At 37.5% G+C, this 11,469-nt stretch overlaps 1 long non-coding RNA gene across 1 annotated transcript; it reads right to left on the bottom strand.

The window, feature by feature from the left end:
• Positions 1-238: 238 nt before the first annotated feature.
• On the bottom strand, positions 239-11,310 carry LOC308655080. Its single transcript, XR_014023375.1, has 5 exons — positions 11,206-11,310; positions 9,935-10,008; positions 9,423-9,499; positions 832-1,049; positions 239-310 (listed from the first exon to the last, which is right to left on the bottom strand). It is a non-coding gene; the product is annotated as an uncharacterized lncRNA (long non-coding RNA).
• Positions 11,311-11,469: the final 159 nt, after the last annotated feature.

Below are 11,469 nucleotides of genomic sequence, written 5' to 3'. Positions count from 1 at the left end.
TATTCACAATTATTAAACTTAAAATTGTAACACTTATTACATGTTGGCTTTTACATGCAAAACTCTTCTTCAAATGTAGGGTTTCAAGGAAATAGAGGTGTTCCTATAATCTGAAACCCAGGAATCAGATCCTATGTTACCAAGCATGCCCTTATTTTAGATATAAAAATACTACAAAATTATGACACTGAAGCTAAACTCAAATTACTACTAACTTTTAGGAGAGGAACTTTTTTTTTTTTGGTGGAGAAGCATTTGTTTTAAAAGTATAATAAATTTTCTCATCTTGGCATAGCTTCATTCTGACATGCTATTAAAAATAAGGATAACAAATGTCATTAGACATTTTAAAATAAGCAAAACATGCGTTCTAGGTTGAATATTCATTCTTTGCCTTTCTGAGATAAACATAATCTAATGTTTTAATTCTAGAAAAATTGATGCTTAATCACATAAAGACCAATAAACCAATACACAAATAAATGAAGAAGCAAACAAAAAACTTTTAGAAAAATTGTAATGTGAATTTTGGTAAGAAATAAATGACTATTAAAAAATCAGTAACTTAGTTTTCCAGCCAGTAGAGAACTTACCAAAGCTATCTATGTATGTTTAAGTAATAGATCTCAGAATTCAAAAAAGATCTGCTCTCTAATTAAACATCTTTTCAAATGAAATAATAATAATTTAAAAAAAAAGTTTTGCTAGATTCTCTGGAATCTCACAACCAAAAGCCAGAATTTTTTTCAAAAACTCCTCCTAATGAAGAACATATAAAAAGGCTAACAATCTTAATCCCCCTCTCCCACATCAATGATAAAAGGGGCTTACATGTTCAAAGAGATGGTCCGAAATTTTCAAGCCTCAGTTTCGATTTCCAGAATTTCCATCAGTCACCATCATCAGTAGTGAAGAGAGCTAGGTAGGAGGGAGTAACTGTATCCTGGGGAAAGCTTCCCACTTCTCATGTCCTTCAGGTATTTCTGGGTTGTGTTGTTGTATTTGTTGTTGTATTGTTGTTTTGTTTCCTCCTGCCACAGGGACTAGTGCTGAAAGGCACAAGTTTAAGCATTGTTTTAAGAAACACACCAGGAGTGATATAAATATTTGACACAATATACACATAGTTTTCCCACGGTTTCATAATTGTATCTAATACTCAAAGCCATCTAGAATTCTTTGCTGTATATTGGTAAACTAGCAAAACCAGTCTTCCTTCTCCCCAGCATGTGCAAGTTCTTCTCTGTTAACAAAGGAAACTTCTATATATGGTATCATCTAACTTTGTATGATTGATTTTCTTTCAAAGAGCTCTTTCTATTATATTATGTCCAAAAGCACAGTTTAATTGCAATGTCTCTTCTTCCTAAGGCACGTGTATGTGTGTGTGAGTGTGCATGTGTTTTACATTTCCACTTAAACCCTTTCACTCTTGCCAACAAGCTCAACTTAACCTCCCAGAATTATTCTCAATCTGGTATGTATAAAATGATCACTAGCTGAATTGCAAAAGTAAGTACTTACAAACTTCATACTACCTAAACTACAAATAAGCAAGGTTAGCCATCAACAGGGGTGGGGGTGGGTGGAGGACAGAAAATACTTTTTGGTTATTGGCCAATAACCGCCCCCCCCTGCCTTTTTTTTTTTTTGGTGGTGCTGGGGATTAAACCCAGGGCCTTGTGCATGCTAGGCAAACATTCTACCAACTGAGGTATATTCCCAACCCTCCAATAACCTCTTATTGAATGGAAATATCTCCATTTCAGGAGGATGAAGAGCACAGAGTGAGTGGACAGACTGTGTCCCTCCTGGCTTGCAATTCCAGGCATCACTTTGAATCTACCCAATCGACCAACCTTTCTTTTTAATTTAGCCCTGCAATATATTTCAAAATTATATTTCCTGATTCCACCTAAGGCAGCATATGCCCTGTGATTTCAGACACATTTACTGTTAACAGGTGACATTCTAGTCTCAGGGGATTAATTCTTAGCATGTTATCATGATCTTGCAAGAAGAATAAAGCAATCAGAATAGTGGCTACTGTACCTACTCATTCATATTTAGACATTCAACATAGTATATATGGAGTACAAAATAATTAGAAAACAAAAGAACAGCATAGAATGATATATTGCTGTTGACTAGTGGAAATCTGGAGAGCTTCGTCAAGTGTTTTAAACACATGCATAATAAAGTATGGTGAAAAGTCCCAGCTTATGTAAGTTTTCATGGGGTTTCTGAGTATATACCATTGGGAATATAGCTTTTGGAACTGAATTTTTATGTTACAAATATCTATTATGACTAACAATATCCAAAAGTTTAATAAAAGTCCAGCATTCATTCACTTAGCACATCTTAAAAAAGTATTACTTACAGGGCCTACAACTCCATAAAAAATGCAACCATTCCACTGAATGCTAGTTAGATTCCTTGGGTTTAACCAATACTTCTATCTCTTGTACTGTACAGCAGAACATAAATGTATTCTTGCTAAACACTTATTCAGGAAAGTAGTGTGATTAGAAAAGGGTAAAAAAAAAAAAGCACTTCAGAAATTCAGCAATTAGCACTTTACTATTAAATTAACAACAGCCAACTTTCTCAAATATGCTAAAGAACATGCAATATGAGGTTTTGTCAGAATTCCAAGACTGAACATTGGCTATTAGCTCACAACATACCAAAGCCATTATTCAGGTATGAGTGCTGAATGAGGGTGTCACCCATCTCCTCTGGCCTTAAATTTCGTCAAATTAAAGGTAGGAGGTGGGGATAAATTAAAAGAAAAATGGAGACTAGCTGACATTATAAATTTAAGAAAGTGTCAAAGGCAGCATACTGGCCTTAAGTGAAATTATTTGTCGTTTTTATCATCTTTACAAAAAGCCTACTTCAATCCCCACCTTTACTTCCTTATGGTGCAAATCCCTCTATCCTGCTTCTGACAATTTCTTCTCACCGATGTGTGCCACTCTTGTCCGTAAAACTGTAACAGAAATTGCTCTTCTCTAGAAATATTTTCTTAATTTACCTCACCCAGCCTTTTCTTTACTCTCCATTTATGTACTATTTATAGTCATTATGTATATTTAATGATTTTTTGATATTATTAATGAAGCTATGAAACCTTTGTAGATATTCACATCTTATCAAATTCATTATGAAATCCTTGATAAACACATCCATGGTTTCACATTTTCCCCCCATTCTTTCAGAATCCTTGATAAACACATCCATGCTTTTACATCTTTCCTCCATTCTTTCAGAATTCCTATGGCTGAGTTCCCATCATATCAGCACCAATGCATGTTTCTGAAAGTTTTGGATTCTCAAGTGGTAAGAAGTTAGTATAGAATTAGCAAATAAACGCAATACTAGGCTGAATCAGCAAGAAAGAGAAGGTTGAAGACCAAGTCAAAAACTATTGAGACGTGTGCTCAGACTGGAAATTCTGAGGAACTCAGCCCATTATAAGTATGGACTTTTCACTAATTCATTTTTAATTTTGAGAATTGGCCTGAATAGAGTGTTATATCTTAAGATACTATAATAAAAATTTAGAAGAAAATAAATGATCATGTGAGTCCTTTGTTTCTAAAGCTTTAAGAAACATAGAAAAAAGAAAATGGTATTTTGAAATTAAAGAACTATATTCCTACGAAAATGATTTTTAACTTGTATCTAACTATCATTTTATCATATAATTTTTAAATTAGAGAGAATTTAAGTTTGGGGGAGGAGGAGGAAGCAAATAATAGTGTTAAAATAAAACATGACTATGGAAAAATCTTGTAATTGAGTTTTATGGTTTGAAGCTTGTACTTAGTCTTCAATTATTCTATGCATCTACTATTCAAATTTGTATTGGAAATTCCTATAAAATAGGAACAATGTAAAAGTAGTTTTGTACTGGTTTAGTAAATGGTTTGTAATGGATGAAGAGAAAAAAAAACATGTAAATCAATGTGAATTATCCTCAATAAATATTTACTTAAGTCTACCCCATTAAAAACATCTTAATGTACTAGTAGTTAATATTCACTGAGAGTCTACTATGGGCTAAGAACTTACATATATCATTTTATTTTAAGCCTCACAATGATTCAACAAGATGAATATACCATCATATTTTAACAGATGTTTAGAGTGTCAAAGGCTTTCAAAGAAGTTAAGTAATTTGGTCAAGTTCAAATATCTGGAGAAGCAAAGAATTGAGCTGATTCAATTTAAATTCTAAAGTTTAATATCTTCATAATTTACCAAGTCATCTGCCACAGTTGAGGGCCATCAACAATGAGAAAGAGAGATGCATAATTTACCCATAGAGCCCATATTAACTGTGTATACGACTAGGAGAAATAAGATTTTTCTTTTCAGTTCTTACTACCAAAATATTAATACAATTTTACTTACAGTAAATAAAAATGATGTCATAATTATTTTCTTTTGATTATTGCTCTCCAAATTTAAAATTATTTCTAACTTGTTTCAATTTTTTATTTTCTTACAAATAAATCTAATGACTTAATATTTTTAAAGTTCAAGTAAATTTAATTAATTACTTAACAACAATTTTTCAAAGCAACATTAACGAAGAAATTAGTATAAAGAGATACCTGGATTTCACCTAACAAAACACATTTCCCCTTTCAAAAGCTACTTTAGAAATGCATACAAAATAAACACCATTATTTTCATTGTTCAAAGTTCTACTTCTTGTTTCTCCCTTGCTTTTAACTTCTGATGAACTGAGAGACTAGCCAATACATCTGGAATGAATGATTCATGTGGTGATTTTCAGGAATGGATGAAGCAGAGGCAACTTCTGCTTAGACATGTGTGGTTTATCAATTTCCATGTCCCTCCATTAAATTCTGCAATTCCCATGTCAGGCATTTTCTGCATGAGAAAGAGATGCTTGTTTATAATCTCATACTCTTGTAGGAAAATATATTCAAACTTTGGTTCCATAATTTAAACAAACAAATAAACAGCAACAAAAAAAAACCCTTAAAACATTTTTGCTTTTTGTTTGTTTCTGTTTTTTTGGTACCAGGATTGAACCCAGGGGCACTTAACCACTGAGCCACATTACCAGTCCTTTTTACTTTTTATTTTGAGACAAGGTCTCTCCAAATTGCTGCGACTGGGCTTGATCTTGCAATCCTGCTTCGGCCTCCTCAGCCACTGGGATTACAGGCTTGTACCACCATGCAGGTCACCTCAAGTGTTTTTATAAATTCTTCCATGACTCAACTCCATGCTGTGTTCTGAGATAAAATCAGCATTCCTACCAGTACAAAAATTTGAAGAAACTCATGTCTAAACTAGCCTACTTTTTGCCTTACTTCCAACTCGGCTAGACTGTGGAAATATGGCATAGTAAAATGAGCCAGGATATGAGCAGGACCTGGATGTGAACCTGTAGAAATCCAATGAATACCTTCAATTCTGAACACCCTTCATAGTGTTATCTACAATGATGGGGTAATAATACCTACAGAGATAGGGAAGAGCAAATATTATAACATAAAAAAATTCTCGGCATATAATAAGCTATTAGTTACTTTCACCTAAAAAAATATGAAATTTTTGAATAAACCCATTTAAATAAGACATTGTGGAAATCAAGTTTTTTATTCAAAATGTTATACTAACCAGGCAATGAAACTGAAAGTATTGTTTAATGGAAATATCTGTTTTATTATTTGTTCTGACTACTGTAATTCTAATTACTAATACAGTTTTCAACATGTGTTCAATATTCTTTCCACAGTGCCCATCTCCAATGGTATTCTGAAATTCTTTGTAATATAGCTGTGTGACTGGTCACCTCAACCACAATTTGGGTAATCTCATTCTGTACTTATAAAAATCAAGGGCATCCCTTAAGCAAACAATTTACACTTGCCAGCAAAGAGTAGTATTATGCTAACTTGGTATCATTGTCAAATAAGAAGTAAAACCACTGGGGAAGAAAAAAAAATAGGAAAGTAAGAGCTTTTTAAGGATAACTTCTCTTTTACTCATATAAACTTAATTAGGACTTGCAATTAATTTTTGAAATTCTTCTATTTTGACCTCGAGGTAAAGCTTCATTTCTGCAGAGGGGCCCCATCAGTAATCCACACATCTCCCTGCTAGGGAAGCAGCTGGCTTTTTAACTGTGATGTCTTGTAGATCTTATTTACAATCCTAATCACATCATTGATTTCAGTAATCTTTCAGTAAGAGTGGTTATTAATGCTGTCAAAAGAAAAAACTGGTATTCAATATGTTTTTTCTTTTTTTTCTTTTTTTTTAATAAAAACTGAGTAATTAAGTTTAAGCCCAATAATAATTCTAAGGCCCTCTGGGTGATTAGCAGTATCCCATTGTTGAGTATGCAACACAGAAAAGGCACTACCCAATACCTTCACTTAAAATTGTACATGCCTTCAAAAAATATACCCACTCTACAAGCCACAGATGGTTAAATAAAAATGCTAGAAGAAGCCACTCTTTATAATTCAAAGGTAACTAGATTTTTATATTTTTCCAACTCAAAACATTGGTATCACATAAACTTTTATCTGATTGATTTTTTTCCCTGTAACTTATGACAGCCCACAGAATCTATTTTGTCCACTAAGATAAAAGAAAAAAAAAACACTTAGGTGAAACTGACCTTTTTATTAACCCAAGTGTGTCTCTAATACACTAAAAAATAAAATAATATTCTGAAAAAAAAAGTTGGGCTAAAAAAAATATGAAGAGGTTAAGAGACATTTTGGGGAAATATGATTTTTCAATATCCAAAGCAAGAGAAAAAAAGGGTAAAATGAGGTAATGCATTATGGTTTTCAGAAAAAGAGGTCATGAGGCAATAAAGATTGTCATACTAAATCACATCTATTTATTTGCATTCTGAAAGATGATGTGGAACAGCTGAAGTTTTTTCAAAAACTATTTACTACCAAAAATCCAATATATAAAGCACTGGGAAAATATAATGTATGTTCTATTTTCATTATACACCCACCCCCAAATCACAGGGAGGGAAATATATATATATTTAGTATGAAACAACATATGCATATATATATGCATATATATATATATATATATATATATATATATATATATTGAATCAGTATCAAAAGACATTGCTTAATTATAAAAATATTCTCTTATTGATCAGTTTCTTTTATAGAAAGGAGGAGAACATAGTATCTGCCCTGAAACAGTATTATTAGAAAATGATATCTTGAGCATTAGGATATATAATTCATGTTGCTTTCATTTGCTTGGGCCATTGTAAAAATCCATAAATCATTTTCTTGTTCATGTATTGCTTAAGTGCAGTTTGTCATTTTGCATTAGTGGGCTGCTTCAGCTCATTTAGTGCTTTTAATTCACTGTTTAGAGTTTAACAAAATACTGGCCCTGTCTGATAACTGAAAAGACACTGAAATGTGAAGCTCCACCAATATCAGCCAGGTTAAACAAAATGAAGAGGCATGTTTCTATTCTGAATATCAAGATAATGGTGCTTAATGGACTATCTAGTATTCTCAGTACCAAGAACAAGGACTGGTTTGTTCCTTGTTGAGTTCAAAACATTATATCACAGTAACTAGAAATACTTGAGTACTTATAGTAGCATAAGCTATAAATCTTTTCCAGAAATTCTAGTCATTATTCACTGTTTACTAAAGATAAACAAAAATTGATACAGCGTCCATGACACCAGCTCCAAAGCTTTGCCTTTCTGCTTCTTCAGTTGGCCCAGAGGACCACAAATAAACCTATTTCATGGTTACCACAAAACATGCAAGTACTCTGGATCCTTTGCGTTTGAATATGGGCTATGCTTGCTCATAATGACAAGTGACAGAAACCACCTTGCACAATCCTGGTCCAGTCTGGCATCTGAAACTCTCCTTATTGATAAATCATTATTTCTTTTAATTCTTTTTTTGGTTTTGTTTTGTTTTAAAAAGATATTATCTCTCAAAGCTCCTAGCACATTGAAATAACAAAAGGATTTAGAAACAAATTGCTTTCGCATCAACTTAAGTCAATGCAAACACTCATTTATCCAAATGCTGGTTAACAAACTTGTTTCTCTCCCGCCCTTTCCAGCAAAGACTGGGGGGAAAAGCAATCTCTATACCTAGTTTTATAGTTTGTAAAACGCACTTCAAGGATTCTTAGCCCCCCTTTATTTCTGCCTCACTTAGAACGCAAAGGAAAGACAAATATGCATTATCGATACAACGGTATAAACCAAGAATTAAGAACCCAGATGTTTATAATCTTCCTCCAACAATAAAAACTTCTCCCCTTCTGTTCTGGGATGCAGTTCCTCCTAGCTCAGACAGCTGGCGCTCCTGGGGCTTAGCGAGGGAAGGAGGGTGGATTATGTAAACTAAATTTGCTTCTCCCTTCCCACTCCAGCTATGGGGAGTCGAAGAATGCAGGACATACATGACACTCTTCACTTCAAAGAGGTCGTCAACCTCATCATCGAAATTGCAGCACATATAACCATGCCCTCGCTAAATTCTGGGTTTTCCGGGGGGAGAGTGGAAAAGCAAAAGCTATAGGGGGATCTGCTTAATTATCACAAGCTAGAAAGTAAACCTGTTTGTTTAAAAAGCATTTTAAGAAAGCAATTTTAAAGTGTTGCTTTGTTTCTTGGGTGACAGAGTGGAGTTATTTTAATGGCTCCAGGGTAAGGAGGCAGAGAAGGTTATTAATACCAAAGTCCAAATGTTGGTTCCAAACAAAATGATCTCGCAATTGTCCTCGGAAGGAGTCGCCTCTCAAAGGGCGGAGGGCCAGAGCAGTTCTATTCTGCTCAGAAGACCCCATTGTCACCCCTCTGGTCCCGGGTCGGCGCCGCGGAGACTAGAAGTCATTGAGGATAGATCTCTGGAGGACCCGGGCCTGGCGTCGCTGGCGCGGACACCGGCCTTGTTGACCCAAGAAATCCGGTAGAGCCCCCAACAGGCAAGCCCTGCAGAACCAGGGCTCCAAAGCAGAATTATCTGGCTTGCCCTACGCTGCTTTCGCCGCTAGGAGACGCTTGTAACCCACGTTTGCAGAGAGAGTTCCCATTCAAACCATCAGCTACCAAAAAAAAAAAAAAAAATACTGCTCAAGTGTTACAGTGGATGTAGTGATTATTTACAGGGAAATCTGGCCATCTCCCCACGTTCTCATCTCCACCTCTGGAACCTCTCTTGCTTCCAGCAAATGCCTAAGTCTGTTTAAACTTCATATACATTTTGGAAGCAGAAAATCTATCCCCCAAATTCTGGATCTGCATTGTCATTCAGCTGCATATTTCTCACACGTAAACACGCGAGTACACCCGCGCACACACACAAGTGTTTCCATACGTACAAATGAACACATTAGAAAATTACCACCATTTTCACTAGTCTCCTGGATTCTGATGAGTCAGCTTGAAGAGCTCAAAACATTTCATTTCAACCCTGCAGATCTAAATAAAAAGAAAAGGGGGAAGGGGTGAGAAGTAGAGATGGAAGACCGTATTAATATTCAGATACACTATAATCTCCTTTTCATTGATCCACAGGTCCTTTCATACAGTGCCGCTTCCTTCTCGGCCGCAGACGTGATGCTAAAATCATTTTAACTGCAGCGGTTTTCTCTTGGCTGTGGCCAGTCCTCAATTTACTGCAGCTGGAGAAGGATTAGCCATTTTTGCTGGCATCCTTTCCTTCTAACCGTTCGAAAGCAGGACCCACATCCCTGAAAGAGCCAAATGGAGGGGGAGGGGAGCGGGGCGATAGACAGGAACTCCCGGGACTCGCAGGAGCGTGCCTCGGACTACAAGCACGCCCATGGACACTCATGCTCTTTAATTTCTGCCTGAAGAAAATGGCAACACACCCCGGGATCTGAAACGACTCACCATTTCCCGCAGATTGTGGTGGTGTTACTCTTGGGTCATTCATTAGCAGAAAGCCGCTAGGGAATCTTCCTATCCTGTGGCAGGAGAAGGAAACTGAACGGGGGCTGCTTTCGTGAATAAACAACCTATTCCTTGTGAGCAGCCCGTTAATTAATAGAAAATATATTTATATATCTTTCCTTGGAGAATTAGCATTCGATCCACTCTCCAGCATTGAAGAGTTCGCGCTGTATTTTAACTTCACAAGAACTGAGTGTGCGGATGCGCCGCGTTGCCCCGAGCCTCAGGAGTGGGCACTCAGACCTGGTGAAGCGAGTCCTTCGGAACTCATGGGAGGCTGGGTCGGGGCTTACACAGAACCGAGCACAGGGTCGTGAGGATGAATACGAGCACCGTGAATGTGCAAACGTGTTTGCAAATTCCCGCAGCGGTGCACACTCGAGGCCCCGCGTGTGTACCGCACCAGCTTACCGCCCTGCCCGCCTACGCAGCAGCCCCGCGATTATACCGGAGAGCTGAACCTAGGCGGGGCAAAAATTGGTGCCCGGTCCAACGTGGGGGAGGGAAGGGATCTCCGATGTCCAAAGAAAAAAAAATCGAGCAGAAAATAGCCCGCGCTCGCAGCAGCTGAGTGGCACTTGGCCAGACCAGGCGCAGGGATACCATAAGAACCTTGCAGCGCCGGGTGGTGCTCTGAGACCTTGCTCCAGAGCCGAGCGTTTGGATGGCGGGCTCCTAGGCAGTAGCTCAAATGGAACTCTTCAGTCTTTCATCAGTGCACTTTCAGCTCAAATGTATGTCCCACATAAATTATCTATTTGGTAAAAAAAAAAATGTATATACATTTAGGGAGGCAAGAAGCATGTCTAACGCAGAAGCACGTCTATAGAAGCTGTCATTCCAAAATCCCTCCGCTTTTTAGGACCCATCTCCGTACCCCATTCCAACCGTTTAGCTCCTTTCCACAGGATCCCTCCAGACCCTCAGGCTTAGATTGACACATGCTAAATTATAGCCATTTTTTAAACGTCCTGTCAATCCCTGCTACAGTCCCTTAATTGGGCAACCCCTGCCAATTAGTGGCCCTATGCAACTTTTTCCTTCTCAGTGTTTTCTTTCCATGATCAGTAACAGGGAAAATACCTTAAAGGAAAAAGTATGTTAGCATCATTGGAAATCCCGCTCCTCGGAGATAACACCGCAGCTGTTGCTATTATGTTTTCGCATTTGCTGATGCAAACAGGGGAACCTCTCTATTCCCTTCCCATTACCTGCGGCTGGGGACTGGGAACTTTCCGCGGCAGAGTCCCCAGCCAGCGCCTCGGGACCTGCGGGGCTGTTCTCTCTCACACACACACACACTCACACTCAACCCGGGCAGCCCAGGCGCGGGTTGGGTCCCGCCCGGCCTGGCTGCCCGGTGACGTGTCTATTTGACGGCCGGTTTGGCCAATAAGCACTTGCTCAGTGGGTGGTGCTCCTCGACGATTGGTTGGCAGAATGAGGGCGCTGCGCAAAAACAGAGAAGCGGAGCG

The sequence above is a fragment of the Spermophilus citellus genome (assembly GCF_964194105.1).
Source record: "Spermophilus citellus genome assembly, chromosome: 8".
In the NCBI taxonomy this organism is placed as follows: Eukaryota; Metazoa; Chordata; class Mammalia; order Rodentia; family Sciuridae; genus Spermophilus; species Spermophilus citellus.
This window is presented reverse-complemented; position numbering and strand designations above follow the sequence as displayed.